A 6,776-nucleotide genomic window follows, 5' to 3' on the forward strand; every position below is an offset into this window, starting at 1 on the left:
TATTGCTTCATTATCTATGGTATCTATGGTATACCTTTAGCAAGATATAGTTTCCTTCCTTATCTTTTTTAATTAGATCAATGTTTGCTTTTGCTTGATCTGAGATCAAGATGGCTACCTCTTCTTTTTTTACTTCACCTGAAGCATAATGGATTCTGCTCCAGTTTTTTACCTTTACTCTGTATGTATCACTCTGCTTTAAAGTTCACCCCATTCAAATTTACAGTTAAAACTACTAATTCAGTATTTCCTATAATTTCATTAACCCCAAATTATACTTTTCTCTTTCCTTTTTCACTTTCCCTCCTCCCCAGTATTTTACTTATGAGCATTGCTTGGCTCAAGCAATCCTTTCCTTTTAGAGACCCTCTTCCTTTTTTATACCTTTCCCTTACTATTTCTCTTTTTCCTTCTATTTAGCCTACAACTTCCCTTTTCCCCTTTCCCTTCCCACTTTTCTATAAGATGAGAGATGTTTCTCGTTGAAACCAAATATTTCTAAATTTTTCTTTGGGCCAAATCTGATGAGAGTAAGATTCAAACAATATTTGTCACCTTCCCTTCTTTCCTTCAAGTATAATATATTTTCTTTGCCTCTTTCTGAGATGTAATTTCCCTCATTTTACTTCTACTTTCCCCTTTTTCTCTGTTATAATTCCCTTTCCATCTCTAGTTTATATATATATATATATATATATATATATATATATATATATAAAACAGTAAAATTAGATTATGCATGTACTCTCAATGTATACTCATAACAGAAATATAGTTCTCAAGAGTTGTTTTTTTAAATTATTTTTACTTTTTTATGCTTCTCTTTAGTTCTATATTTGGAGGTCAAAATTTTTGTTTAGCTCTGGTCTTTTTATAAAAAATAAATGGAATTCAACAGTTTCATTGAATGTGCATTTTATTCCCTAAAAGAAAATGCTCAGTTTAACAGCGCAATTTATTCTTGATTACATTCCAAGTTCCTTAGCCTTTTGTAATATCAGATTTCAGGCCCTTCAATTCTTTAAAGTGGAAGCTACTAGGACCTGAGTAATCCTTATTGTGGCTCCTCAGTATTTGACTTGTTTCTTTCTGGCTGCTTGTAATATTTTTTCCTTGGCCCGATAGTCCTCAAATTTAGCCATGATATTCCTTGGGGTTTTAATTTTGGGGTCTCTTTCAGAAGGCATTCGGTGAATTCATTCAATGGTCATTTTACCTTCTGATTCTATGATATATGGGCATTTCTCTTTGATGGTTTCCTGAAAGATAGTGTCTAGGATCTTTTTTTTATCATGTAGTTCAGGGAGTCCAATAATCCTTAGATTGTCTCTCCTAGATCTATCTTCCAGGTCAGTTGTTTTGCCAATTAGGTTATTTTACTTGTTTTTCTATTTTTTCTTTTCTTTTTTTTTCTTTCTTTCTTCTTTTGTTTTTGTTTTTGTTTTGCTTGATTGATTTTTATTGTCTCATTGAGTCATTCATTTCCATTTGGTCAATTCTGAATTTTAGTGAATTATTTTCTTCCTTTACTTTTTTTAAACTTTTTTTTGCATTTGTCCAATGAATTTTTAAATGAGTTATTTTGTTCTATGGAATTTTTTTCCATTTCACAAATTATGTTTATTAAGGAGTTATTTTCTTTTTCCATTTCACAAATTCTGTTTTTTAAGGAATTATTTTCTTTTTCTGTTTCACAAATTCTGTTTTTCTAGGAGTTGCTTTATTTTTCCATTTTATCCAATCTATGTTTTAATGAATTATATGCTTTTTCCATTCCACTAAGTCTTATTTTGTAGTGAATTTTCTTCAGATAATTTCTGTGTTGCCTTTTCCAAACCCTCTTGAAATGTTTTCATTTCCTTTGTCCATTTTTCTTCTTGCTCTCTTTTAAGATATTTTAAAATTTCTTCTAGGAGAGCCTTGTGTGATGGAGACCAGGTCCTAATGAATTTTGGGGCTTCATCTGGAGAATTTGCTTTTTGCTTTCAGCCTCCTCAGGGTTTGAAATTTGTTCTTTTCTTTCGCCATAGAAGCTGTCTATCATCATAGTCCTCTTTACTTTTTTAATCATTTTTTTTTAAAAGTTAAGTTCTGCCTATAGGGCTGGGAAAGTTTTCCAAGTGACCACACCAGTGCTGAGTCAGTGCTGATTCACTCCTGGTGCTGGGTGACTGTGGCCATTCCCATGATATTCTGGTATTTGGGGTTCACAATTGATCTTTTGTGTTTGTGTTGGATGTTTTATAACTTCTCTGCTGATCTACTGGCTTGCAACCAGGACAGAGTGGCCAATACTGCTGTAGATTCCTGTAGATTCCTTCCCATAGATTATCTGCCATGCAAACTCTGTGCTGTTTGTGCTGGTGTTTGTATTCAGCTTCTTGTGCTTCACTGTCTTACTCCCATTTCCAATTGAAACAGATATTTTCTGGCAATTTTTGAAATTATCTTCTGCTGATAATTTCTTGCACTCCCAATATTTGTGGGTTCTGCCAGTCTAGAGCTAATTCAGAGGCTGGATTTGCTAATTTGTCTGAGGGATGTAGAGAAGATCAGAGAGAAACATATGTCATCTCCACCATCTTGCCTGCACCTCCCCCAACTCATAGTTTTTGAGAGCTTGCTTGATTCACTGATAGGTTAAATAATTTTCCTAGGATGACAGATCATAACCTTAAATTGGCCTTCCATCTAGGTCTTCAGGCTTTAAAACTCAGCTTTTTTCAACTATTGCTTCTGTTGCATATGCATATATAACACATAAAAATGCACACATATTTGCATGTAATATGTATTACATATTATGTAAATATACATGCATACAGGAATGCATATATGCATATATATGTATCTTACATGTTCACATATAACATATTGGTTCTAATACACAGTATCCTATAAGTTTTAATAACTTAAAATTTCACTAAAGCTTTTGGCTTGTACATATGCATATATCTATGTGTGAATGTATAAATTAAAAACATACATACATTGATATAGCTGATGGATGAGCTTCATAATTTGCTAGTGCATGTCAAAATTTAAACAGATATTCATTATTCACTTGATTTTTCAGTAGAATGGAGGTAAAACTCCTATGACTAAGAATCACTTTATTTGAGGAACTTAATACAATACTCCAGGGCCTGATGCAACTAGTATAGTATCTGGGAATATGAACACCTGGGAGCCTTCACTACTCACTGGGAATCTTTCTTCTGCATGTAATCAGCACCCAGATCTCTTTTATAGCATAGTTCTTCCTCTTTTTTTTTCCTAACCAGTTATTTTTCAATAAAGCTAAATCACATAAAGTTCTCCCTGACATATTTTCAATGAATATTAAATAACTTTGATGTAGGGGTGGGAGACATCTTATTGGAAGAACCTTCAAGGAAACATTTTGCTCTCCAAAATAAAATGTGTTATCTCATATAATTAACAAAAAATAAACACAGTGAAATTCTCTGTAAGTTATTTCAACCAGTTGCTTGATGGCAAAGATGGATTTTATTGTGCAGTGACACCTGGGAAGCTTATTTTTCCCCACTAATGACCTCAGTGAGGATGTCTTTGATGATTCTCAAAGAAATGCTTTTATAAGATAGGTACTACCTGACTGCAAATCCTGAGGTTATTAGTTTTGGAATAGAATAACAACAACAAAAAAAGAAAATGGCCAAAAAAGTGAGCAAATTTGTGGGTGTTCCTTTTCCAAAACACAGCCAGGTGATAAAAGTTCAGATGTTTTATTGTGTCCTTCAATATAGCCTAGTTAGCTCAGAGGCCTATCGCTCTGCTTGGTTCCAAGAGCTCCCTCCGAATGTCTCCAAATCCAAAGGTTTGTCCTTCTGACTCCAGCCAGCACCAAGGTAGAAGATGCAATGAAACCTCTCTGCCTCGGAGATAGGACTTGTAGGTTTCCTCCCAGAGTGCTCCTCTCAGACTCTCGGGAATGCTCCCAAGAAAAACTCTCTCTAGTGGCTTACTGGAGCTATATTTATGCTACTTCTCCGAGAATGGGATTGTGGGCTATCTCCCAGCATGCTCTCTGGCCCTAAGGGAGATGTGAATTCAGATATCTCTTTCTAAACCCTGAATTCTCCCAAATATGTGAACTCCATTGAGTACTTAGATACTTATGAGCTCTCTAAAGGTGTGAACACAAGCATTGTTTCCATCAGTTGTACTTAGTACCTTGTTTCAAGTTCTGGCCCAAAATATCTCCTTCTAAGATCAAATCAATCATATTGAACCATGCCAAATTAGATAATTATTGTCTCTATCAACTCTAATGGCTTAACACTTTGTAAAGATTCCAACACAAACTGAATCAAAAAGAAAAGATAAAGAAATAACATTTGGAGGGATCAAAAGATTCCCCAAGAAATACAGAATGAAAGAGAAGATAGTCAACAATATCAAAAATTCCCAAGTTTGTAAAAGATGGGAGCTGAAAATTGAATAGAGAATTGGGAGGTCATGATGTCATTGATGATATTCAAGAGAACAGTTTCTAGAAGTAGAGTCAGTTTCAAGGAATTGAGAACAAAATTGGTGATGAAGGAAGAAGATACAGCGAAAATACTGTTCCTTCTATAATTCTGATTGTGGAATAAAATTGAGAGACATGAGATCATAGCCCAAAGGAAAGAGAGAGTTAAGAGTTTCTGTTTCTTTAAAAGGAGAGATAGGATCATGTTTCTAGATGGAATAAAAGGAGCTAGGGAGAGAATTAGATTGAAAATGCAAGAAAATGAAGATTATTGAGACAAGGTCCTAGAGAAGGGAAGAGCGGGACTATTTCCCAGGAACAGGAAGGAAGGGAGAAAGGAAGAGAGGATATATTGGAGAGGTTTTTGTGGTTGACTGTTACTTAAAATCTAACACATTATTACTTCTCATAGTAAACTAAAATCAATTATTCATTAATGAATCAGCAATTGATTGTTATAGCCATCTTAAAGTTATTGAAACAGCTTCCATTAGTGAAATAAGCAAGAAAATGTAAGATCAAGTTAAAATCTGACTTAATTCTGTTAAAGTAGTCAGAATATCCACTGCCATTTAGAGATGTTACCCCAGAGAATTGGAGATATTTCTCACTAAACCTTAGTTAGAATGAGGCAAAAGATGAGCCAGTATTACAGTCTTGGGCATAAAAACATATACTTTCATTTGCAAAAACACAAGTGAGGCAAATGGGACTGTTTCTTGGACAGTACCCTATTACTCAGCTAGTGCTGAGTCCTTAATGCAGTGTCCGTGAAACTCCCTTTCTGCCAGAATCTTGGAATTGGTTGTGCTCCTGGTAAGGACACATCTTTTTCTTCATTAAAAATCATATTATTGTTGAATTTCAGAGTTGGAAATTATATCACTGGCCACCTGGTCCAAGTCATTCCTGGGAAAGAATGCCCATTGTTATCTAGCTGAGAAGAGGTCATCCAGACTTTGTTTGGAAATCTCTAGTGAGGGGGAGTCAACTACTTCTTAAGTCAGTCTATTTAACTGTTTCATACCTCTAATTGTTCAGAAATGTATCTTTATATCCAGCCTAATTTTACTTCTTTATAATTCTTACTCATTATTCTTAATTCTGCTCTCCAAGACAAGAAGAGTTAGCTTTCTTCCATATGGCAGCTTTTAAAACACTTGAAAACAATTGTCATAAGTGGTTAGTGGGATATAGAAGAAAGAAGGTTAGTACTGGAATCAGAGGACCCGAGTTCAACTCCCACTTGTGATGTTTATTATCTATTGATCTTGACAAGTGGAGAATTATCCTGAAACTAATAGCAAATGATGAGGAGGATGGGAATAGGCTGAAATAATTGAAATGTTTAAATTTAAAGATGGAACATGGTATGATAGATAGAAAATCTATCAAAGTCATAAGAAGGCTTGAAAGTCTTGTGACTTTGATGCAGCCTCGTAACATCAAAGACTTATAATTTCAACTTGAAATGACTTGTGGGTGATCATGAAATTATGATTGATTGTCAGTATTTTTTTATTTGTATGCCTATTTTATACATGTAAGAATTTCATGTAAGACATATCATGTAAGGACATGTAAGAATTTCTTGGGCAAAAGGGGTCCTAAGTGAGAAAGGTTTAAGAATTCCTGATTTAAGCTGTTAAAGCATCTAAGGCAACTTTCTGAGATCATGAGATGTCAAACAGTTGCTGAATTTATTTTCTTCCTGGGAACTTTCTGTGACAATGAAATCATGATCTAATCTCATCTCATTCCAATGAACTTCACAATATGATAGTTGGGAGAACATCACTGTGGTATTGCTGGGTAGGCAAAGAAGTGGACTAATACAATATCTTCCTTATTTTTCAGTTTTAGAGAGAACATGAGGAGGAACAATGTTTCTTGTCTAACCTTGCAAGAGAAAAAAAAGGTGGAAGCAGTGATTGTGTAAATAATGAAGAACACAGTGAGAAATATAATATGTTCACAAGATGGTGGCTGTTGAAGAAGAGGTGTCCTATTTCTGACTTTTCACCCCAGAACCTTGCACAGTGTCTTACATACAATACATAATTAATAATTGTTGAATTAAACTCTCCCACATTCTGTTATATGAAATAGACTAGATATTCCATGGATATAATGGAAAGGACAGAATAATATGGGGCTGAGAACAGACATGAAGTAACCAAGAAAAATCCTTTTTGAGGATCGTAATTGTAGATAAAGATGCTGAAAAAGTAATATTTAAGAGGGACATTGGAGACATTTTTATAATGAAGATGAGGTTTTT

At 34.3% G+C, this 6,776-nt stretch overlaps 1 long non-coding RNA gene across 3 annotated transcripts in view; it reads left to right on the forward strand.

Moving 5' to 3' along the window:
• LOC116419047 overlaps nucleotides 1–6,571 on the forward strand; it is a 77,267-nt gene extending 70,696 nt beyond the window's left edge. For all 3 annotated transcript variants that reach the window (XR_004229273.1, XR_004229272.1, XR_004229271.1), the window contains one exon: nucleotides 6,353–6,571. This is a non-coding gene — a long non-coding RNA (uncharacterized LOC116419047). The remainder of the gene's footprint in view (nucleotides 1–6,352) is intronic.
• Nucleotides 6,572–6,776: the final 205 nt, after the last annotated feature.

The sequence above is a fragment of the Sarcophilus harrisii genome, chromosome 4, assembly GCF_902635505.1.
Source record: "Sarcophilus harrisii chromosome 4, mSarHar1.11, whole genome shotgun sequence".
Lineage (NCBI taxonomy): Eukaryota > Metazoa > Chordata > Mammalia > Dasyuromorphia > Dasyuridae > Sarcophilus > Sarcophilus harrisii.